Consider the following 26,022-nt stretch of genomic DNA (forward strand, 5'->3'; position numbering starts at 1 on the left):
GTTCTTTGCGTGAACAGGAAAAGATGTTCCTGAACATGGCAGAGAAAAGGAGGATTAAAATACAAAAGAAGGCTAATGACGAAAGTCAGAAAAAGCCAAAGTGGGCTGAGAACATGGAAGGCACCTCAAATGGTGGGGCGGGACCTGCACTGTTGCTGGATTTTGAAAAGAAAGGCAAGCTATGTCTTCACCGCGAGAAGACTAGCTATTATAATAATGTTTTCATTGGTTCCAGTGAATGCGAACATAATTACAAGGTAATTGGAGGTTGGGGTTTCAAAAATGGGTCAGAGCCTGTGTTTCCTGGAATTTATTATATTTGTGGGGACAAGGCTTATTTCAAATTGCCGGATCACTGGTATGGAAGCTGCTATTTTGGCATTGTCTTCCCGAAAATATACCATGTGAATGGAAAAGCTGGAAGCAATGAAGATACTAATGGCTTAGTGCGTAGTAAAAGAGAAAGTATAGGTGAAATTATGGGTAGTATTTTCAGTGCACTGATACCTGGAGTGGGAGTGGTTCTGAACACTCACAGAATTTGCAAATTATCTACTATAGTGGATGTCTTGTCTACTGAGACAGCTCATGGATTTCTGCTGGTCAATACCGAAATGGTTGCGATCAGATCAATGGTTTTGCAGAATCGACTTGCTCTTGACACCTTATTAGCAAAAGAGGGCGGAGTCTGCCGGATGTTGAAGGCGCAACATTGTTGCACTTCTATTCCGGACAAAAGTGTACAGATCAAAAGATATGTGAAAAACATTACTAATTTGACAAAGGAACTCAAACCACTCGAGGTTGATAGTGCCTGGAAGAGACTGGTAGATGGTCTCTCAAATGTAGGTCATTGGCTTGCTAGCGTAGGTAAAAGCTTATTGTTCAAGATACTGATGCCAATTGGAATTATAGGTCTTATCATATTTCTCATTTTTATCTGTTGTAAATGCCGCAAGCGCACCAAAAAGCACGAGGTAAATGCAAGAGGGTTGAAACGGAGTGTAGATGAGATTGAATTGGAGGAAGTGAATGATCAGATATACAAGAAGGTGAAGACTTCTCACCCTACCAGAACTGAAAGAGAGAAGTTGGAGCGATTGTTGGAAGAGATAGAGGTGTATAAAGTGTGAAAGAAAGTTGGCATCTGGTTCCATTTAGTTTGTGATGATAGTAAATATCATCAAAGAGGGGATTGATGAAGCAAAGCTTTGCATATTTTGCGGACTTGCTGTACTCAAGAACCTCGTTTATGTGTAACAAGATAATAAGTATACGTCTTACTAACATTTATATTAAGTTTGAGTAAAGTTTATGAAGCTTGCTTACGGTTATTTCTAATGCATTTAATCCGTGTACTTAAAAATGGCCGCCGCTTGTATTTTAGTTACTGCGCATGCGTCAGCCACACTCACGTGTCCTGACGCGTCTGCAGAAGTGGAGGGAAATTTATGCGCATGCGTAATACATAGCTGTGCCCATCATGTGGTACTGCTCGTGCCACTGCTCTTGTGATTGTTTCCATGTAGCTAACATATAGATTGCATAAGTATATTTCTTGATGATAAGTTAGAAGTACAAACCCTGTGATGTGTTTTCATGATGACATTATTATGTATTAATTTGTTTTCGCTTACTTTTCATGTACCGCGGGGAATGGGGGTCTGAGAGAGAGGAGAGCCATATTGGAGGTCCCTTCTGCGCCTGCGCAACTCTCTGCGGCACAGTGGACCTTGACTGATGGAACACAGCCAGTTGGCAGTGATGGGCAAGATGTTCCTGAGAAAGTCACCTCTGCCCTGCGAGAACAGCGAATGTGGCTCCTTATATGTTACAATGTAATATTGTGCTACTGTTTGCCGTGTAGCTTCTCATGTGAACCCCAATCTCTCTAGGCGGTACCCAAGTATGCAAATACAGGCTTGAAATATTGTATTGTGATTGGTGTGTTACCCAAATCCTACCTTAGGACCAATCCGAATTGAGGGATTCTGACACTTTGCAACATTGGGGGGTGGTACACTGCCCCAAAACGTATATCTACCCTGGGTTCACCTAGGGAATCGTCCGACTTGTCTGGTTTAGCTGACCTGTCACTGACCCATCGCACTCAATAGGTGGCTGAAGATACAGAGAGCTGCGGAGCACTCTGTCCGAATTTGACCATAGACTAAGGTTTTACTGAACCTTAAAGTGCTGGCGAAGCACTTTGGCTGGGAGTTCGCTGACCCAATCGGGGTCTTGATCGATAGCTGCAGAGCGGGTGGAGCGCAGGCGTTGCTTCCGAGCTGTGGGTTCCGGTCCTGTCCGGAGCGGTCCTGTCCTGAGGGTTTGCTGTCCTGTCCTGAGGTCCTATCCTGATTCCTAATCCGAGGGTATCCTGTCCTGTCCGGGGTGTCCATTCTGCACCTGTTGTCCTTTGAGGGGTATCCTTCCTTGAGGGTTTCCTGTCCTTAAACTGACCCGTGGCCAGGGTTTGGTTTCCACACCAGTCTAGGTAAATACTGTTCTAAGTTCTTTAAACTTGCACCTTTCTATATTTCTACCTTTTGCTTTAATAAAGCGATACCTTGGCATATGTTATTTTTCCATGTCTTTCCGCAACTATTGAAAGTCATTTGCATTTTTCTCATAAATTTGTTCTTATGTCTTCTCACTTGCTAGAAATTATATTTTGCATTGCAGTTTGTCATTTTCTGATATGGTCTAGAACCTCCTTACCTAGACTGTTCAAAGGCCCGTTCACTTTAAGTTTAGCGTGTTACTCTTTATAGGCCTTCCTATAGTTACCCATGCATAGTCTGTCCATGCTTGAAGATTTTGAGATTGTGTAGTATTCTTCATTTATATTCAATAGCAATTTTCAATGATTACCCTGTCATTATTTCTTTATAGTTATATCATTTACATTTTACTAGTCATTGAATGTCTCATTCTCGTGTATTTGATGCAAGAAAACAATGAACTTTAGATAAACATTTTAAAACTTCCCGTTGTCCGTGGTCATTTCAACAGTATTGAATGTTATTGGTTGGGTTTGTAATTTGCTGCCTTTCCTTTTACAGCTAGCTCCCTGATTCATTGTGGTCATTAGGTACCCGCATCGGTGGATGGTAAGTCGGGTGGACTGAGAAACAAATAGTAGGGAACACACACAAATTGGTAGAGCTCGTGAAGTCACCTGGTCAATGTATATGGTGATTTGAAAGTATATGGGCCCTGAAGCCGGAAACGGCGAAAATTATTGGTCGGGTGGCCTCGCGCGCTCTATCATGTACACTGTAGTAATGTTAATTGACTAAACAAAAGATTATAAATAAATTGAACTTTATAAGGGCTTCATCACAACATACATTAAGTAATGCACAAAAAGCAACATCCATCAAAGTTGGAAGTCTGGCGAAAATCCAAATAACTTGGTTTTGCTCTGAAATCTAAGCCCAATCACAGCCCAAGCAGCAATTCAATGGACTATCTCAGCAAAAAGGAAACGGAGGTCGTGAGTGGGTTTTTTACGTCAATCTATGTTTGCAACTTGTGCGGACCAGCAATCATTTCACAGTGACAAGAAAATCCAGCTTAAGTTAAAGAACATGGATCAACATATCGGAGTACAATGCGAGCTTCCAATACACCCCAACCACTGATTTAATTAAATTGAACTTAACCTCTCTGTTCATCCAACTTCCTCATTTTTCAGAATATGTAATCATCAAGCACCAGCCTCCATGTTATCATCAAAGCGGTAAGCAGGACTGGCATTAATATGTGCACTGCAAGAAATTCACTGAGACGCGGCCGCAGAAACGATTTCTGGCAGATCCGTTAAACCAATAAATCATCACAAACAATTGCAGGGTAACTCTCACTCGTGATTAGCCAGGGACCTTCAAAACATCCGAGATGGGGCTGTGGCAACAGAACACATCTCTCTGACCACACATACCATCATTCAAGAATCAAAACTACTCACTGCAGTGGGAATGCCTCGCTACGTATTTATGACACGAAGAATTCTGTGAACCAAAGAGGGAAAAACAACATGCCATGGAGCCGAGATGGCGCGTTTTCATGTCCGTGGTCAGGAAAAGCATTTTACACCATGGCGTTACAAAGCTGCTGGACCAAAATGTACTTGTCTTGCACTTTTAAAGCGACACTGGCTTTTCTCAAAACAACAAAAACAAGCATCCGCGAACTTGAAAAACAAGAGCCTCACCGGAAGTCAGGCAAAGTCGCCTGTGACGGGGGCGGCCCTGCGTCTGGACCGGAAGAGAAGGCGGAGTGAAAGCTTCTAGCGACGCCAGAAGGAGAGCGGAGTCCCTCAGAATTCACCTGGTAAGTTGAAAAGGGCTGGGGGGGCCTCGGTTCCCTCGTTGTGTGTGTGTGTGTGTGTGTGTATGTGTGTATGCATGTGTGCGACGGCAGGGGAGAGGGGGGGTGCACTCGTGTGTGTGTGCGCGCGTGTGTGTATGTGAGCGAGGGGGGTGGGTGTCTGTATGTATGTGCGTGGGCGCTTGTGTGTGTGTATGCGCATGCATGTGTGCTTCCCAGGAGACGGCGCCTGACCACAGCGCTCGTTCGCGTGCGCGTGTCAGTTTGGACTCGCCTCCAAGGCGATGCGCGCGGCCAGGATTGTCTCCTGGGAAGCACACATGCCGACAAAAGAGCCTCGGCGGAGACGCGCTTCCGCGCGTTCAGCCGAGCCCTAAAAAACACATCGGAGCAGAGAGATTAGCCTTTGGCTCAGCCTGTTTTTAGCTGAAGTCTTCGTTTTTCTAGTTTCCTATTTTAGGATGTTATCAAGCACATAGCTTTTCTATTAACGACTGGTGTTCGGGACTGGCAGGACTGACTCCAGTTAAAGCTCTGGTTTCATGCCATAACACTAAAAGGTGTATCTTTTACCACCAATGTTGAATCTTCTATGAAAGATAAAACGTCCGCTATTTTTTCTACCTTTTCCATTACCTCCGAATATCGAGCTCACTAACTCAAAATGAAATCATGTTTTGAAGCGGCTATGATTTTGAAATACAATCGAAACTGTTACGGTAAAAAATAAAAATCCCCGACTAATTCAACGTTGGAAGCCACTTTCTTAACCCCTTCGCTGCTAGGCCTTTTCCCCTCCTGTGCTAAGCCTTTTTTTGGCGATTTGGGGTAGTGCGCGCTTAGGCCCCTGTAACTTTTTGACCACATAAGGTATCCACGCCAAATTTGCGTCCTTTTCTTCCAACATGATGTGGATTCTAAAGGTGCCGAGGGTTTGTGGATTCCCTTGGAGGGGTCCCAGAAATTAAGCAAAATACAGTAAAATATTTGATTTTTTCAGAAAAATGGGAAAAACGGGCTACAAATGAAAGCCTCTTGGTTTTTCCCTGCAAATGTTATCAAAAAAGGGTTTGTGGGGCTGAAATCTCAATTATCTCAGCTTTTAGGGAAGGACAGTCTTTTGTCTGAGAACCAACATTTTTCACACAGGTTTGGCATTTTTCTGGGACATAGCGTATTTTTGCTATTTTTAGAGCTTTCAACCTCCTTCCAGTTAATGGTAGAAATGAGTTTGAAAGCAATAATGGATCCTGGAAAGCTATACATTTTCGAAAAGTAGACGAAATTCTGAATTCAGAAAGGGGTCATTTGTCTAAATCCATGAAGGTTTCTTTATAGAAACTAACAGTTAAATATTGGAATATTTGAAAATTAGTTAAAAAAACAGCCTTTTGTCTCAACGTTTTCACCTGTAACTTCTTGTAATTTTGACAGCTGTTTGAAAGCAATATACCGTTACATCCGTTTGACCTTCCTGGTTGGGGGGATATATAGGACTTGTAGTTTCACCAAGAACCCGACGAACCCAGAGCCAAAAATTGAGCAGCAACTTGCAATGGTATTTTATTATTTATCGGGTATAGAGCACTTATTCTTGGAAAATGTATACATGGAGAAATCGGTATGAAAGACACCTATGTATTTCTGAATTGGGTACAAATTATAGAGTTTAGAAACAGTATATATTTGCACATTTTCAAAATTGGGAATAGTCATACTAGCATGAGAATTATTGGTCATTTTTCAAAATGATTTTTTTTTTTTACAGAATGTCTTTCATTGGGAAGGGAGAAATGCACAAAACCTCAATAGGTAATAACAGTTGATTTTCAAATCTGAATTACCCTAAGTCTCCCGATAAAAACGGTAGCTCACTTGTGTGGGTCGGCCTTGTGCCTGCGACAGGAAACGGCGCAAAATGCAACGTGGTCACACCTCAATTTTGCAGTTAAAAATGGACCCTTTTATGGCAAAGTGCCTAGCTGTAGTTTTTGTACCCTAGCTCTGCCGGCACCTAGGGAAACGTAGCAAACCTATACATTTTTAAAAACTAGACACCCAGGAGAATTCAGGATGGGGTGACTCGACTGCCTCCCACCAGGTTCTGTTCCCCAGAATCCCTTGCAAACCTAAAAAATTGGAAATAAATGCATTTTCCTCATATTTCTGTGGTGGAAAGTTCTGGAATCTGTGTGGATCAACAAATTTCCACCCACCCCGCGTTCCCCAAAGTCTCATGAGAAAAATGGTACCTCACTTGCCTGGGTCTGCCTAGTGCCTGCGACAGGAAACGGCGCAAACCGCAACGTGGTTGCACCTCAATTTCGCAGTCAAAACTGGCCCTTTTTTTGCAAAGTGCCTACCTGTAGTTTTTTAACCCTAGCTCTGCCGGCACCTAGGGAAACCTAGCAAACCTATACGTTTGTGAAAACTAGACACCCAGGGGAATTCAGGATGGGGTGACTCAACTGCCTCCCATCAGGTTCTGTTACCCAGAATCCCTTGCAAAGCTAAACAATTGACAAACAAAACGCATTTTGCTCACGTTTCTGTGGTGGAAAGCTCTGGAATCTGCGTGGATCAACAAATTTCCACCCACCCCGCGTTCCCCCAGGTCTCCCAAAAAACATGGTACCTCACTTGCCTGGGTCTGCCTAGTGCCTGCGACAGGAAACAGCGCAAAACGCAACGTGGTCGCACCTCAATTTCGTTTATGAACCCTAGCTCTGCCGGCACCTAGGGAAACCTAGTAAACCTATACATTTTTGAAAACTAGACACCCAGGGGAATTCAGGATGGGATGACTCAACTGCCTCCCTCCAGGTTTTGTTACCCAGAATACCTTGCAAAGCTAAAGAATTGACCAAGGGGGGACCTTTGTGCGTTTGGAGCCTTACCTGCTGCCACCTCTCCACCCTGCAAGCAGCTTTCTGCCTCCCTCCCGCTGCCGCTACTTCCCGCCAGCGGCCACAGAGAGGAGGGGGCTCAGAGGGCACCAGGGACTACATTTCCCAGACGCCCCGCAGCGGAAGCCGCACCCACCGCTATCTGCCGCACCAGGAGGCGCATTAAAAGGAGGTCAGCCCCGGTGGACCGGGGGGGACCTTTGTGCGTTTTGGAGCCTTACCTGCTGCCACCTCTCCACCCTGCAAGCAGCTTTCTGCCTCCCTCCCGCTGCCGCTACTTCCCGCCAGCGGCCGCAGAGAGGAGGGGGCTCAGAGGGCACCAGGGACTACATTTCCCAGACGCCCCGCAGCGGAAGCCGCACCCACCGCTATCTGCCGCGCCAGGAGGCGCATTAAAAGGAGGTCAGCCCCGGTGGAGATGGGGGGACCTTTGTGCGTTTGGAGCCTTACCTGCTGCCACCTCTCCACCCTGCAAGCAGCTTTCAGCCTCCCTCCCGCCGCCGCTACTTCCCGCCAGCGGCCGCAGAGAGGAGGGGGCTCAGAGGGCACCAGGGACTACATTTCCCAAACGCCCCGCAGCGGAAGCCGCACCCACCGCTATCTGCCGCGCCAGGAGGCGCATTAAAAGGAGGTCAGCCCTGGTGGAGCGGGGGGACCTTTGTGCGTTTGGAGCCTTACCTGCTGCCATCTCTCCACCCTGCAAGCAGCTTTCTGCCTCCCTCCCGCCGCCGCTACTTCCTGCCAGCGGCCGCAGAGAGGAGGGGGCTCAGAGGGCACCAGGGACTACATTTCCCAGACGCCCCACAGCGGAAGCCGCACCCACCGCTATCTGCCGCGCCAGGAGGCGCATTAAAAGGAGGTCAGCCCCGGTGGAGCGGGGGGGACCTTTGTGCGTTTGGAGCCTTACCTGCTGCCACCTCTCCACCCTGCAAGCAGCTTTCTGCCTCCCTCCCGCCGCCGCTACTTCCCGCCAGCGGCCGCAGAGAGGAGGGGGCTTAGAGGGCACCAGGGACTACATTTCCCAGATGCCCCGCAGCGGAAGCCGCACCCACCGCTATCTGCCGCGCCAGGAGGCGCATTAAAAGGAGGTCAGCCCCGGTGGAGCGGGGGGGACCTTTGTGCGTTTGGAGCCTTACTTGCTGCCACCTCTCCACCCTGCAAGCAGCTTTCTGCCTCCCTCCCGCCGCCGCTACTTCCCGCCAGCGGCCGCAGAGAGGAGGGGGCTCAGCGGGCACCGGGGCCTACATTTCCCAGACGCCCTGCAGCGGAAGCCGCACCCACCGCTATCTGCCGCGCCAGGAGGCGCATTAAAAGGAGGTCAGCCCCCGCGTCGCGGGACCGCGCGCGGTACTGCGCCGGGCGAAGCCCGGGCAAAGGACGGGCCCTCTGTGGCCCTCAGTGGCCAGAAGAGGCCAGGCTATGGACCTTGGCTCTGTTTTATGAACATTACATTCACGTGAGACTTTGTATTTTTATTGAGTTTAATAAGTATTTTTTACTAAATCTGATCCACTGGCATAAAGTGCTGTAACTGCTGGTAGTCTGTGTTACTAACTCATATTGCTAACTTAGATGAGTATAGATCCTTGTGCTATGTCCAGAGCGAAGCTAGATAGGTCAACTTCTGGGTTGGTTACCATGGACAATTTTCTGGTCAAAAAGGTGAATCAAATTAATAATGAACGTAGGGACTCTTTAGGCCTCAGTAACCCTCCTCTATTACCTGAAAACATGCCTATCTTAGTGACAGATGTAACAGAGGCAGCAACAGAAGATAACCCAAATTCAAGTAATGAGGATGTGTTTGTTACTGTGGCACAGGTCCACGCAGAAACGCATGTAGATTTACCTAATATCTCTACGGAAGAAATAGTTCAGGCTCCATCGACACCGAGACCAGTAAGAATGTGCAGAAAGACACAGGTTAAAGGGGGTGGGGGGGGGTGGGGGGGGGGGATCTAGTAAAAATAGAGCAAAAACCACACAGTCGAATGTCAACAGCTCTGCTATAGGTGAAGGTAACTCCGAGGGCATTAATGAGGGAGGCCAAATCTTAAACATTAAGCAATTTGAGCTACTGATTAGCACTATAGTGAGTAAGATGGAGGAGAAAATGACAGAATTAGTTAATCCTCTCCTAACCAGATTGGACGCAGTGGCCTCTGAAGTAGATCAGCTGGGTGGACTGTTGTCGGTTCATCTGGCCTCTGCCTCTGCCCCGGCTACTAACTCCAATAATACTGAAAAGGGTAAGGGAGGCAGAGTTGTGAATGCACAGCAACCTTGTCGTCAAGGCTCTGCTGGTGTTAATACTGTCTCTAAACCTCCACCAGTAATTCAACATAAAAAACAACTTCCAGTATCACCAGTAATTCAACAGAATAAACAGCTTCCTGCAGCATTTGGCTGCAGGTCTGCCTCTAATCCACCAAGTAAAAATAGGCTTCTTACTCTTCCCCCTGACTGCGTACCTTATGTGGCAGTTCTGACGAATGTGCCACCTTTTTCAGAGCATTCCACTCTACCTTATGGGGAGTCTCAAGAATCATTAAAAAATAAAACAGTGGCTTGGTTGAACAAAAACTGCGGATTCCCTTTTCAATATTATGACCAGATTATTTTGACAGAAAGGGTTGACTGGGTTGGTCCATCACGTAAGAGAACGAATGGGGATTGTGTTGTTATTAATTTCAAACATCCCCAGCACGTTGCAACAGTCCTATTAAGAGCATCCTCGCTAGTGTACAATGCTAACAGTGTGTGTGTGCGCCCACTAGGTTATTTTTATGCACCTGTGTTAAATGTCTCCCAAGACCCCAGAAGATTCAGACTAGGGTCCCAAACTCAGGCACCTGTATTAGCTGCCCCATGCATGTATAACACTGCCAGTCATGGCATGAAAGGTCTCCATACGGATGCTCTGAATAGCTATGCGGTGAGCAAGGGGTTGAATGGGTTTAATGTCCCAACACAGAATAGATATGAAGCGTTCTCGGGCTTGGAGGTGTGTGATTGACGTGAGGAGTCCGGGGGCCTGAGTAATTTATGCACACCTGTGGTGGGCCATACAGAGGTAACCCAGCCCAAAACATTCAAAAACAATGTCATTTGTTGGAACATCGCGGGTCTGGCTACCAAGATGTCGGATGGTAACTGGATTGAGTACAATAAACAATTCCAGATCATTTGTCTACAAGAGACTTGGCTAGTGGAGTGCGATCTTTTTATTGAAGGGTACAAGGCTTTTTATGTACCTGCAATAGCAGCCAGCAGGGGCAGACCAAAGGGGGGTATGGTCACATTTATTTCTGTAGCCTTGTCTTGTACAATACGCAGAGTTGTAACAGGTAACTCTGGCATTCTAGGTTTAGTCTTAGCTGGAGATAACTGTTTAGCTGGTTTGGTTAATTTTTATAATTTTGCAAATGTATGCACAGCTCCAAGTCAACTTAAAGTTTTAAATGAGTTTATTAGTATTTCCATGAAGGAATGCTTACATAATTTAATGATCATGGGTGATTTCAACGTTCACCCCTGTGGCGACCCTTTGTTGAAAAATTTGTTGGAAATGCATTGTGATCGGTATGAGGGCCTGCACTTGGAACACACAGTGGAGGGAGAACTTTTCAATGATTTGTTAAGTGATCATGATCTAACCTTGACAATGGCTCTGTATGATCCAAAAAAGCGTTTTGTAATTCCTACTTTTAAGGGCCATGGGAAAGGAACGTTTATTGATTATGTACTGCTTACTTTGCCTATGCATGCTTTTTTGGATTCCTTTGTTATCGAAAACAGTGAATTCAGCGATCACAACCCGCTCACTGTCCATCTCAGGGGACCTTGGGTAGCTAAAGAAAGTTGTAATTTTAGTGTGTGTACGGTACGTGCAACGGACTGGAGACGTCGCCTCAAATGGTCCATGTGTACCCCTGATCTCTTATATAAAAACATCAAAGACACCTGTAGTGACGAAATTAAGAGCTGTACTGATGAGGGCTCTGATCCAATCCAGGTCCTAACCGCCTTTCAATGCCTATCAGACAAAGTTTCTAATCTGTTGACAGCACCAGTTAAGAAGAGTGGGAGAGGAGGACCTAGGTGGTTCAACCAGGACTGTTCCAAAGCTGCGCGCAATTTGAGGATTGCCTTGGCAGCTAGACCTAGAATTAAGGAGACAGTCCAAGGGTGTCGCAAAGAGTATAAACTAATCACTGCCACCCGCAAAGACTTTCTAAGAAATGAGGCCTGGAATGAGATTCTGGACCCTCATACGTTAAGCAATAGTTCCAGATTTTGGGCAGTAGTCAAAAAACCTTTCTTGGTCCAGGACCCTGGAGATGGGCTGGAGAGCGTAATAACAAAGGAGGAGTGGGAAGCTCACTTCAAGCAACTATATCCCTGTACGCTGAATAACACTATGAATCCCCTCCCCGACAACGGGGTTGGATCCATAAGGTTTGACAGAGGTGAGGTTACTGTTGGGATAGAGGGGCTTACAGCTGGGAAAGCGCCCGGACCTGATGGGATTCCCCCTGACTTATACAAATCTGACCCGAACTTTTGGGCACCGATCCTTGAGGCGGTTATTAATGCTGCTGCTACAGCTGGCTGCCCTCCATCTTGGGGGGTCTCTACCATCGTCCCGGTTTTTAAGAAGGGGGACAGGGATAGTCCACTCTGCTATAGGCCCATCTCTTTAATCGATTCCATGGTTAAAATAGTGGGGAGAATTATACTACAGAGGCTTTCAGAATGGGTATTGGACAATAACATCATGTCCATCTCTCAGTATGGTTTCTGTAGTGGTAGATCAACTATAACTCAGTGCATTAATCTCTTTTTAATCCTTAACAAATACACCATTGCCCAAAAAGGTACTGTCCATCTTGCCTTCATGGACTTATCCTCTGCTTTTGACTGCGTGAACAGAGGAAAGCTCTGGCAGTCCATGAGGGAGAAGGGTGTAGACAGTGGGATTGTTAATTTTTTGATGGATCTACATAGTAGCACTAGTGCCAATGTAAGGTATTCCCAAGATTTGTGCACAACTGATAATTTTACTATAGGTAGGGGAGTCCGCCAAGGTTGTATCTTGGCCTCCTTTCTTTTTAATTTTTATATAAATGAATTAGACAGCGTTTTGCAGGATGTGATGGCTGACTGCCCCAGAGTCGGCAGGCGGAGTATTCCTGTACTTTTATACGCAGATGATGCGGTTTTAATCTCTAGAACTGAGTTAGGTCTCCAAGCTTTGCTTAACGCTTTTAAATTGTTTATGACAGACAGAGACCTACTGGTCAATAATTCTAAATCATTTATCATGCAAGTGGGCAATCGTCCAAAAAGGAATTACACATTTAAACTAGATAATGTAGTGATTCCAATGACAAATACATTTTCATATTTAGGCATTCTTTTTGACTCCAAACTAACTTGGGGACCCCAACTTGCTAAGAAGAGATGTGATGTGACCAGGGTCAATGCCTCTATTTTTAACTTCGCTTCAAAACAGGGGAAAAACCCCACTTATGCCATGATGAAACTTTACGATGCAAAATCAGTGGCAACTGCAGCCTATGGCAGTGAATTATGGGGGTATGTGGCTGGCGAACAACTCCAGATCGCAGAAAATGCCTTTATGAAGCGCCTCCTGTGTGTCCCGGTCGGCACGTCTAACTTTGCAGTTCATGAGGAGTTGGGGGCGGAATATTTGAGCGATATCTTCTCCTTACGCCCGCTGACCTGCTGGTTAAAACTGTGGCTGAATCAAGATATTCCGTTGACACACTTGATTGTAAATGATTTTCTGTCTCAAGATAATGCAATGGGCACTCCCTGGTTAAAATATTTGAAATCATGCTTTTCTGGGTTGGGCCGCCCAGATTTATTCGAATACCCAAACAGAATTGTTAAGGGAGATGTTGAGCTAATTAAACAAGCTTTCCTCCTGGACAGGAAGACCCAGAGGGAAGGGGTAGAGTTACAGAAAACAAGGGTAAGAAAATACGTCAAGGTTAAAACTTGTCTAACAATGGAGCCCTACTTACTTGGCACATTGAGTTCTCACGACAAGTTCCTGTTAACAAGGTTTAGGTTAAACCTGTTTCAGCATCTGCTAATCAGACCAAAGAAAGATTCTTTTAGTAAAACCCCAGCACCCTGTGGCTGCGACGGAAAGTCTCCACAGGATATGCTGCATTTTATGTTTTTATGTGGCTTTTAGGAATACCCGCGAAAACGCTACCTGATTGTCCTTTTAAAGAAACTTAATTTTAAACAGATCCGTCCAGCCTTGTTATACTTACAATTATTGCATACTAACAGTATTCTTCAAGTGACTGAATTTTTAAAATTGTCTCTTAGACTGCGAAATTGCCTGGATCAATGAATGTTACTGTAATGTACCAGACCACTATGAATTAATGTATACAGGGTATTATACTACTGCACTTGCACTTTACCAATGATGATTATGCCTTTTTTTAACAAATTAATTTTATGATTTGTGTACTTTTATGGTCTAATCAAACCGAAATAAAGTCTCTATTGAATTGAATTGAAAAAAACTAATTCTTCTCACATTTCTGTGGTGGAAAGTTCTGGAATCTGCGTGGATCAACAAATTTCCACCCACCCCGCGTTCCCCCAGGTCTCCCGAAAACAATGGTACCTCACTTGCCTGGGTCTGCCTAGTGCCTGCGACAGGAAACAGCGCAAAACGCAACGCGGTCGCACCTCAATTTCGCAGTCAAAACGGGCCCTTTTTTGGCAAAGTGCCTACTTTTAGTTTTTGAACCCTAGCTCCGCCGGAACCTAGGGAAACCTAGCAAACCTATACATTTTTGAAACCTAGACACCCAGGGGAATTCAGGATGGGGTGACTCAACTGCCTCCCACCAGGTTCTGTTACCCAGAATCCCTTGCAAAACTAAACAATTGACCAAAACAACGCATTTTCATCACATTTCTGTGGTGGAAAATTCTGGAATCTGCGTGGATCAACAAATTTCCACCCACCCCGCGTTCCCCCAGGGCTCCCGAAAAAATGGTACCTCACTTGCCTGGGTCTGCCTAGTGCCTGCGACAGGAAACAGCGCAAAACGCAACGTGGTCGCACCTCAATTTCGCAGTCAAAACGGGCCCTTTTTTGGCAAAGTGCCTACCTTTCGTTTATGAACCCTAGCTCTGCCGGCACCTAGGGAAACCTAGTAAACCTATACATTTTTGAAACCTAGACACCCAGGGAAATTCAGGATGGGGTGACTCAACTGCCTCCCACCAGGTTCTGTTACCCAGAATCCCTTGCAAAGCTAAAAAATTGACCAAACAAACGCATTTTCATCACATTTCTGTGGTGGAAAATTCTGGAATCTGCGTGGATCAACAAATTTTCACCCACCCCGCGTTCCCCCAGGGCTCCCGAAAAAAATGGTACCTCACTTGTCTGGGTCTAACTAGTGCCTGCGACAGGAAACAGCGCAAAACGCAACATGGTCGCACCTCAATTTCGCAGTCAAAACGGGCCCTTTTTTGGCAAAGTGCCTAACTTTCGTTTATGAACCCTAGCTCTGCCGGCACCTAGGGAAACCTAGTAAACCTATACATTTTTGAAAACTAGACACCCAGGGGAATTTGGGATGGGGTGACTCAACTGCCTCCCACCAGGTTCTGTTACCCAGAATCCCTTGCAAACCTAAAAAATTGACCAAAAAACGCATTTTCCTCACATTTCTGTGGTGGAAAGTTCTGGAATCTGCGTGGATCAACAAATTTCCACCCACCCCGCGTTCCCCCAGGTCTCCCGAAAAAATGGTACCTCACTTGCCTGGGTCTGCCTAGTGCCTGCGACAGGAAACAGCGCAAAACGCAACGTGGTCGCACCTCAATTTCGCAGTCAAAACGGGCCCTTTTTTGGCAAAGTGCCTACTTTTCGTTTTTGAACCCTAGCTCCGCCGGCACCTAGGGAAACCTAGTAAACCTATACATTTTTTTAAACCTAGACACTCAAGGGAAATCAGGATGGGGTGACTCAACTGCCTCCCACCAGGTTCTGTTACCCAGAATCCTTTGCAAAGCTAAAAAATTGACCAAAAAACGCATTTTCATCACATTTCTGTGGTGGAAAGTTCTGGAATCTGCGTGGATCAACAAATTTCCACCCACCCCGCGTTCCCCCAGGGCTCCCGAAAAAAATGGTACCTCACTTGTCTGGGTCTGCCTAGTGCCTGCGACAGGAAACAGCGCAAAACGCAACGTGGTCGCACCTCAATTTCGCAGTCAAAACGGGCCCTTTTTTGGCAAAGTGCCTACTTTTCGTTTTTGAGCCCTAGCTCCGCCGGCACATAGGGAAACCTAGTAAACCTATACATTTTCAAAACCTAGACACCCAGGGGATCTCAGGATGGGGTGACTCAACTGCCTCCCACTAGGTTCTGTTACCCAGAATACCTTGCAAAGCTAAAGGATTGACCAAACAAACGCATTTTTCTCACATTTCTGTGGTGGAAAGTTCTGGAATCTGCGTGGATCAACAAATTTCCACAAACCCCGCTTTCCCCCAGGTCTCCCGAAAAAAATGGTACCTCACTTGCCTGGGTCTGCCTAGTGCCTGCGACAGAAAACAGCGCAAAACGCAACGTGGTCGCACCTCAATTTCGCAGTCAAAACGGGCCCTTTTGTAGCAAAGTGCCTACCTTTCGTTTATGAACCCTAGCTCTGCCGGCACCTAGAGAAACCTAGTAAACCTATACATTTTTGAAAACTAGACACCCAGGGGAATTCAGGATGGGGTGACTCAACTGCCTCCCACCAGGTTCTGTTACCCAGAATCCCTTGCAAAGCTAAAGGATTGACCAAAAAAACGCATTTTTCTCACATTTCTGTGGTGGAAAGATCTGGAATCTGCGTGGATCAACAAATTTCCACACACCCCGCTTTTCCCCAGGTCTCCCGAAAAAAATGGTACCTCACTTGCCTGGGTCTGCCTAGTGCCTGCGACAGAAAACAGCGCAAAACGCAACGTGGTCGCACCTCAATTTCGCAGTCAAAACTGGCCCTTTTTTAGCAAAGTGCCTACCTTTCGTTTATGAACCCTAGCTCTGCCGGCACCTAGGGAAACCTAGTAAACCTATACATTTTTGAAAACTAGACACCCAAGGGAATTTAGGATGGGGTGACTCAACTGCCTCCCACCAGGTTCTGTTACCCAGAATCCCTTGCAAAGCTAAACAATTGACCAAAAAACACATTTTCCTCACATTTCTGTGGTGGAAAGTTCTGGAATCTGCGTGGATCAACAAATTTCCACCCACCCCGCGTTCCCCCAGGTCTCCCGATAAAATGGTACCTCACTTGCTTGGGTCTGCCTAGTGCCTGCGACAGGAAACAGCGCAAAACGCAACGTGGTCGCACCTGAATTTCTCAGTCAAAACGGGCCCTTTTTTGGCAAAGTGCCTACCTTTCGTTTAAGAACCCGAGCTCTGCCGGCACCTAGGGAAACCTAGTAAACCTATACATTTTTGAAAACTAGACACCCAGGGAAATTCAGGATGGGGTGACTTAACTGCCTCCCACCAGGTTCTGTTACCCAGAATACCTTGCAAAGCTAAAGTATTGACCAAAAAACGAATTTTTCTCACATTTCTGTGGTGGAAAGTTCTGAAATCTGCGTGGATCAACAAATTTCCATCACCCCGCGTTCCCCCAGGTCTCCTGAAAAAAATGGTACCTCACTTGCCTGGGTCTGCCTAGTGCCTGCGACAGGAAACAGCACAAAACGCAACATGGTCGCACCTCAATTTCGCAGTCAAAACGGGCCCTTTTTTGGCAAAGTGCCTACTTTTCGTTTTTGAACCCTAGCTCCGCCGGCACCTAGGGAAACCTAGTAAACCTATACTATTTTGAAACCTAGACACCCAGGGGAATTTAGGATGGGGTGACTCAACTGCCTCCCACCAGGTTCTGTTACCCATAATCACTTGCAAAGCTAAACAATTTACCAAAAAACACATTTTCCTCACATTTCTGTGGTGGAAAGTTCTGGAATCTGCGTGGATCAACAAATTTCCACCCACCCCGCGTTCCCCCAGGTCTCCCGATAAAATGGTACCTCACTTGCTTGGGTCTGCCTAGTGCCTGCGACAGGAAACAGTGCAAAACGCAACGTGGTCGCACCTCAATTTCGCAGTCAAAACGGGCCCTTTTTTGGCAAAGTGCCTACTTTTCGTTTTTGAACCCTAGCTCCGCCGGCACCTAGGGAAACCTAGTAAACCTATACATTTTCAAAACCTAGACACCCAGGGGAATTCAGGATGGGGTGACTCAACTGCCTCCCACCAGGTTCTGTTACCCAGAATCCCTTGCAAAGCTAAAAATTGACCAAAAAAACGCATTTTCATCACATTTCTGTGGTGGAAAATTCTGGAATCTGCGTGGATCAACAAATATCCACCCACCCCACGTTCCCCCAGGGCTCCCGAAAAAAATGGTACCTCACTTGTCTGGGTCTGCCTAGTGCCTGCGACAGGAAACAGCGCAAAACGCAATGTGGTCGCACCTCAATTTTGCAGTCAAAACGGGCCCTTTTTTGGCAAAGTGCCTACCTTTCGTTTAAGAACCCTAGCTCTGCCGGCACCTAGGGAAACCTAGTGAACCTATACATTTTATTAAACTAGACACCCAGGGGAATTCAGGATGGGGTGACTCAACTGCCTCCCACCAGGTTCTGTTACCCAGAATACCTTGCAAAGCTAAAGGATTGACCAAAAAAACGAATTTTTCTCACATTTCTGTGGTGGAAAGTTCTGGAATCTGCGTGGATCAACAAATTTCCACACACCCCGCTTTCCCCCAGGTCTCCCGAAAAAAATGGTACCTCACTTGCCTGGGTCTGGCTAGTGCCTGCGACAGAAAACAGCGCAAAACGCAACGTGGTCGCACCTCAATTTCGCAGTCAAAACTCACCCTTTTTTAGAAAAGTGCCTACCTTTCGTTTATGAACCCTAGCTCTGCCGGCACCTAGGGAAACCTAGTAAACCTATACATTTTTGAAAACTAGACACCCAGGGGTATTTAGGATGGGGTGACTCAACTGCCTCCCACCAGGTTCTGTTACCCAGAATCCCTTGCAAAGCTAAACAATTGACCCAAAAACACATTTTCCTTACATTTCTGTGGTGGAAAGTTCTGGAATCTGCGTGGATCAACAAATTTCCACCCACCCCGCGTTCCCCCAGGTCTCCCGATAAAATGGTACCTCCCTTTCTTGGGTCTGCCTAGTGCCTGCGACAGGAAACAGCGCAAAACGCAACGTGGTCGCACCTCAATTTCGCTGTCAAAACGGGCCCTTTTTTGGCAAAGTGCCTACTTTTCGTTTTTGAACCCGAGCTCCGCCGGCACCTAGGGAAACCTAGTAAACCTATACATTTTTGAAAGCTAGACACCCAGGGGAATTCAGGATGGGGTGATTCAACTGCCTCCCACCAGGTTCTGTTACCCAGAATCCCTTGCAAAGCTAAAATATTGACCAAAAAAATGCATTTTCATCACATTTCTGTGGTGGAAAATTCTGGAATCTGCTTGGATCAACAAATTTCCACCCACCCCGCGTTCCCCTAGGGCTACCGAAAAAAATGGTACCTCACTTGTCTGGGTCTGCCTAGTGCCTGCGACAGGAAACAGCACAAAACGCAACGTGGTCGCACCTCAATTTCGCAGTCAAAACGGGCCCTTTTTTGGCAAAGTGCCTACTTTTCGTTTTTGAACCCTAGCTCCGCCGGCACCTAGGGAAACCTAGTAAACCTATACATTTTTGAAAGCTAGACACCCAGGGGAATTCAGGATGGGGTGACTCAACTGCCTCCCACCAGGTTCTGTTACCCAGAATGCCTTGCAAAACTAAAACATTTACCCAAAAACGCATTTTCATCACATTTCTGTGGTGGAAAATTCTGGAATCTGCGTGGATCAACAAATTTCCACCCACCCCGCGTTCTCCCAGGGCTCCCAAAAAAAATGGTACCTCACTTGTCTGGGTCTGCGACAGGAAACAGCGCAAAACGCTACGTGGTCGCACCTCAATTTCGCAGTCAAAACGGGCCCTTTTTTGGCAAATTGCCTACCTTTCGTTTATGAACCCTAGCTCTGCCGGCACCTAGGGAAACCTAGTAAACCTATACATTTTTGAAAACTAGACACCAGGGGAATTTAGGATGGGGTTACTCAACTGCCTCCCACCAGGTTCTGTTACCCAGAATCCCTTGCAAAGCTAAAAAATTGACCAAAAACCGCATTTTCCTCACATTTCTGTGGTGGAAAGTTCTGGAATCTGCGTGGATCAACAAATTTCCACGCACCCCGCGATCCCCCAGGTCTCCCGAAAAAAATGGTACCTCACTTGCCTGGGTCTGCGACAGGAAACAGCGCAAAACGCAATGTGGTCGCACCTCAATTTCGCAGTCAAAACGGGCCCTTTTCTGGCAAAGTGCCTACCTTTCGTTTTTGAACCCTCGCTCTGCCGGCACCTAGGGAAACCTAGTAAACCTATACTTTTTTGAAAACTAAACACCCAGGGAAATTCAGGATGGGGTGACTCAACTGCCTCCCACCAGGTTCTGTTACCCAGAATCCCTTGCAAAGCTAACAAATTGACAAAAAAACCACATTTTCCTCACATTTCTGTGGTGGAAAGTTCTGGAATCTGCGTGGATCAACAATTTTTCACCCACTCAGCGTTCCCCCAGGTCTCCCGATAAAAATGGTACCTCACTTTCGTGGGTAGGCATAGTGGCTGCAACAGGAAAAGGCCCAAATCGTACGGTGGAGACTTTAAAAAAACCTATAGTAAAACTACCTTATTTTTTGGTGGGGGGCACCTGAGTTTTTGGCCTGGGGCTCGGCCGCAAACTTGGGAAACTACCAAACCCAAACAGTTCTAAAAACTAGACACCCGGGGGAGTCCAGGGAGGTATGGCATGCGTGGGTCCCCCATCGTATTCCTACCCAGAATTCCCCGCAAACCTTAAAATTAGCTAAAAAAAACACTTTTCCATACATTTTTGCGTGGGATCTCTGTGCCGGCAAAAATGTCCTACCACCCAGCGTTCCCTTTGTTCTCCCGAGTAAAATGATACCTCACTTGTGTGGGTGGGCCAAAGCAGAACAGGCCAAAAATTTATTTTTAAGAAATTGGAGCGTTCTGGATTGACAAATTAAGCACAGAGAATTCTACAGTTTTGGGGTCATCCTAGTCACAGGCCTTTGGCCCACCCACACAAGTGAGGTATCATTTTACTCGGGAGAACAAGGGGAACGATGGGTGTTAGGACATTTGTGCCGGCACGGAGATCCTACGCAAAAATGTATGGAAAACTGTTTTTTTTAACCTAATTTTAAGGTTTGCAGGGAATACTGGGTAGGAAAACGTTGGGGGACCCACGCATGCCATACCTCCCTGGACTCCCCCGGGTTTCTAGTTTTCAGAACTGTTTGGGTTTGGAAGATTCCAAAGATGGCCGCCGAGCCCCGGGCCAAAAACTCATGGGAACCCCCTTGCAAAACCAAATTGTTTTGACTGAATTAAGTTTTCAATTTGAGAGCGTGAGATTCTTGGGACAATATTGCATGGAAATTGTGACAGACATTTTCAAGTTTGCAGGACATTGTGGATAAAAAAACAATAGAATTCACAAAAAAGACATGACCATATACTCCCATGGTTTAACAATAATATCTACATTTAGTAAGGTATTTATAGCTGTAATGTACACCTTAACAGAGTTACTCAAAAGTCAAACATTCCAGCACGGCTATCTATTCCTCAAAGACACACACATACAGGTTGGATGTGGCACGAGGGCGAGTGATGGTTCAGTACATAAAATTTTATTAACAAGATATTTCAACGAAATCAACGAAATGAAATGCTCTGTCAACAAATAAATGCATAAAAACCGAACCAGTGACTCGCAACTCGTGAGCTGTAAAGCCACGACAAGGCACCAACCGTTTTACTGGCCATTCACGCACCTTTCAAACCTGATACACACCAGACCATTGACACCATCCGGAAGGAAAAGCAACACATTATAACATTCACAAAAAGTGACAAGGTACACCCTACTTCAGAAAGAGAAAAAAGTCAAATATTACTGCACAGCTATCTAATCCGCAAGCACACACACATACTGGTTGGATTTGGCACGAGGGTGAGTGATGATTCAGTACATACAATTGTATTCGCAAGTAATTTCACAAAAATGAAATGCACTGCGAATAATTGAAAGTATGAGAAACTGAACCACTGACTCACAGCTCGTGAGCTGTAAAGCCACGTCAAGGCACCAACCTCTTTACAGGCCATTCATACACCTTTCGTACGTGTGACACATACAAAACATTCACACCGCCAGCCTCGGACCTATCACATTACAACACTCACACCAGCAGACAGCGCCATTCAAGGGCCCATCACTTTCACAGCCCACATTCCTGACACTGCAACTACACAAAATGATGGACTGCGTGGAGTGTCACTCAACTAGCAGTGTGTGTAGTGACCAACAGAAAGTAACTACTCACACACCGCCAGCCGAGCGCCAGTCCACCCACACCACCATCCAAGCACCAGACCATGCACACCGCCAGCCAAACACCACTCCGCGCACACCGACAGCCAAGTACCACTCCACGCACACCACCAGCCAAGCGCCACTCCACGCACACCGCCAGCCAAGCGCCACTGCACACACACTGCCAGCCAAGCACCATTCCGCGCACAGACAGCCAAGTACCTCTCCACGCACACCACCAGCCACTCCACACACACCACCAGCCAAGCACCACTCCACGCACACCGACAGCCAAGCACCACTCCACGCACACCTTCAGCCAAAAGCCACTCCACGCACACTGACAGCCAAGTACCACTCTACGCACACCACCAGCCAAGCGCCACTCCACGCACACCACCAGCCAAGCACCACTCCACGCACACCGCCAGCCAAGCATCACTCCACACACACCGCCAGCCAAGCACCATTCTGCACACAGACAGCCAAGTACCACTCCACGCACACCACCAGACACTCCACACACACCACCAGCCAAGCGCCACTCCACGCACACCACCAGCCAAGCACCACTCCATGCACACCGCCAGCCAAGCGCCACTCCACACACACCGCCAGCCAAATACCACTCCACGCACACCTCCAGCCAAATACCACTCCACGCACACCGCCAGCCAAACACCACTCCACGCACACCGCCAGCCAAGCGTCACTCCACGCACACCGCCAGCCAAGCACCACTCCACGCACACCTCCAGTGAAGCACCACTCCACGCACACCGACAGTCAAGCACCACTCCACGCACACCTCCAGCCAAAAGCCACTCCACGCACACCGCCAGCCAAGCGCCACGCAGACCGCCAGCCAAGCACCACTCCGCCCACACCGCCAGCCTACGCACACCGCCATCACATTTTGAATTTTTTTTAACAAAACAAACAAAATAATTGCAAATAGATAAAAATCTAGTAACACAAAATCTGTAACTAAAAACATTGCACAAATGCCAACCTTAAAAAAGAATACAAATTATTTAAAAACCACAGACCAGGCAGTACATTTTACCACTCATGGATACTCCCAAAAATTATTTTGTGTGTGGTAAGCTCTATAACAAGCAGGCATACACAGCCAGGGTTAGAAGGACACCCAGGGCAGTAAAGACGAGTCTCCTTCCGCAAACCTCTTCGCCAACAGACTCTACATCTCCTAGTGGGAAAGTCTTTTGTAGATGTGGGAGGAATGTAATCAGGAAAGTGGCGATCTTTCAATCGAGCCACATCCTCCACCACTCCAAATCTAGGAACACTTACTTGCTCCACAACAACAAGGCTAGATATCACAGAGTGCTGAAACTGAAGAAAGGTCAACTTTGACCCAGGAGAACACGCCTTGAACACAATAAAAGCATTGAAAGTTGCTAAGTTGAAAAAATGGATGGCCAACTTCTTATACCAAACATAAGCCTTCCGAATAGCAGTGTAAGGTTCCAACCTCTGATCTACTCTGTCAACACCACCCATGTGCTTATTGTAGTCCAGAATGCACACAGGTTTGTGCACTTCAGCAACCTGACCCCAAACTGGCAGAGGTGAAGTACTCTCATCATGGATGGTACTCAGCATGTACACATCCCTCCTGTCCACAAATTTCACAGCTAGTAGTTCGCCACAACGTAAGGAACTGCACTGACCCCTCTGAAGTTTCTTGCAAACAAGCTCCTTTGGAAAACCTTTGCGGTTAGAGCGGATTGTGCCACATGCAAAAGTGTCCACTTTAAACAATTCCTTAAACAATTGCACAGCAGTGTAGAAGTTATCAAGGTACAAATGGTGACCTCTGTTGAACAGTCTTCTAGCAAGATCCCACACAATTTTCTCTGACACTCCAAAAGTGGACGGACAACCAGAGGGGTCAATAGTGGAATCTCTACCAGTGTACACACGAAAATTAAAAACATACCCTGTCTTACTCTCAGACAACATATACAGTTTAATTCCATAGCGTGCCCTCTTGCTAGGGATGTGCTGCCTAAAAACCAAACGACCCTTGAACAAAACCAAAGACTCATCAATAGAAATTTCTTTTCCAGGAATGTAAATCTCTGAAAAACGATCAACAAAGTGATCAAGAACAGGCCGAATCTTAAAAAGACGGTCACAGTCAGGGTGACTACGTGGCAACGCCTCAGAATTATCTACAAAATGCAACATGCGTAGCAAAAGTAAATACCGACCACGAGTCATAACAGCTGGAAATATGGCTGTTGCAATCAAAGGACTGGTAGACCAATATGAAGCCAGGTTCGGCTTCTTTAACAAACCCATCAATAAAGTCAATCCCAAAAACTTCTTCAGCTCTTCCAGATTTGTGGGAGTCCACCAGGTAGCTCTAGAGTGGGGCCTAAGTTTGTCACTGTTGACCCTCAAAAACTGTTCAGCATACACATTAGTTTGCTCAACAATCTCACCCAAAAACACATCATCCATAAATAACTGAAAATACTGTATAGGCAAAAAGTTTTCACAATCCACTCTACATCCTGCATCACCGCTAAATGCAGGCAACACCGGCTGCACCACGTTAGGATCAACCCAGAGTCCAACACTTCCAGTAGGAAGACTAGCAGCCTCAGGCTGCAATCCAGCTGCCTCTTGCACCATCGGCACAGCAGTGTCCTCCTCTAACACAGGCCCTTCATCTGCACTGAGAGTACCTTCATCATCCGATGATTCCATGTGGAGAGAAAACTCACTGCCAGAATCTTCCCCTCCCTCCTCTCCCTCAGACGCACTGTCAGTGTCATAATCCAGCTCAGAGGAAGATTCAAGAAGCATACCTACCACCAGCTGAGTAGTCATTCTACGGCTAGCCTTAATGATTACTAACAAAGGTAACTTGACACATAAGTCAACAACTACAATCACTACGTGAAATAAGCAATGAACAAAATTCACCTTCATCAAAAATAACTACACGGTGCAAAATAATACCACTCACTTGCCAGAAGCAACTAAACTCACCACCACGTAGTCTGCACTGACACAGTATGGATCAACAATATCCCACTAAAAAAGAAAGAGAGAAAAAATAGACATAAGACAATGCAAAACACATCACAAAAATGTTCATGCTCAAAACACTAACTAAATGCCACTAAGACACCACTTACAAAAAAAAAATCCAAACATTGCAATATTACTCATTTGGAGTACATACAACAAAAATAATTTTCTTACCTACAAAAATGCAAATACACAAAACTGCGGAACAACCACTGTCGAAACCGCAAACAGGAATCAAAAGCTTTAGACTAGATTTAAAAAGAAGAAAAACAAGCATTTGCAATGCAATAGGTCTCGTATTAGTAAAGTTTGAGCTATTGGTATTGTAAATGACACATTTTTTATTTATGTTTTGTTTTTGAAAATAGCGAAATTAATAGCTTTGTCATTTACAATGCCACTAGTTATAACTTTCGCAAATGTGACACCTATGCATTTGTAATGCAATATATGTGTTGTACTTACGTGACTTACATGTATTGATATTACAAATAACAATGGCTTTTAATTTTTTTAAATAAGTAATACTTAAATAAAAGTTAATGTAATTTAAGAATGGCAATAGTTTAAACTTTTGTAAATAACTTTTGTGAAGATTATTTTCAGTGTATTTTATTGTGACGAAAATCCAAGAACAGAAGTGAAATATTAACATCTTTTTGTTACATTTGTAAACAAGCACAGTGCTGTTGTGGTGCTGAGTGATGATGTGGTTGGGCTGAGTGATGTGGTGGTGTCCCCGAGTGATGTGGTGGTGTCCCAGAGTGATGTGGTGGTGTCCCAGAGTGATGCGGTGATGTCCCAGAGTGATGCGGTGGTGTCCCAGAGTGATGCGGTGGTGTCCCAGAGTGATGCGGTGGTGTCCCAGAGTGATGCGGTGGTGTCCCAGAGTGATGCGGTGGTGTCCCAGAGTGATGCGGTGGTGTCCCAGAGTGATGCGGTGGTGTCCCAGAGTGATGCGGTGGTGTCCCAGAGTGAAGTGGTGCAGCAGTGTGAGGCTTGCACCAGTGTGTGGCGTGCAGTAGTGTGAGAGAGGTAGCGAGAGAGAGGTAGCGAGAGAGAGGTAGCGAGAGAGAGGTAGCGAGAGAGAGAGGTATCGAGAGAGAGAGGTAGCGAGAGAGAGGTAGCGAGAGAGAGGTAGCGAG

At 46.2% G+C, this 26,022-nt stretch overlaps 1 long non-coding RNA gene across 1 annotated transcript in view; it reads right to left on the minus strand.

Moving 5' to 3' along the window:
• Positions 1–25,594, minus strand: part of LOC144823692 (uncharacterized) — a 95,981-nt gene extending 70,387 nt beyond the window's left edge. Inside the window, exon 1 of the long non-coding RNA XR_013608830.1 lies at positions 24,836–25,594. This is a non-coding gene — a long non-coding RNA (uncharacterized LOC144823692). The remainder of the gene's footprint in view (positions 1–24,835) is intronic.
• Between the last annotated feature and the right edge of the window lie 428 nt (positions 25,595–26,022).

The sequence above is a fragment of the Lissotriton helveticus genome, chromosome 3_1 (assembly GCF_964261635.1).
Source record: "Lissotriton helveticus chromosome 3_1, aLisHel1.1, whole genome shotgun sequence".
Lineage (NCBI taxonomy): Eukaryota > Metazoa > Chordata > Amphibia > Caudata > Salamandridae > Lissotriton > Lissotriton helveticus.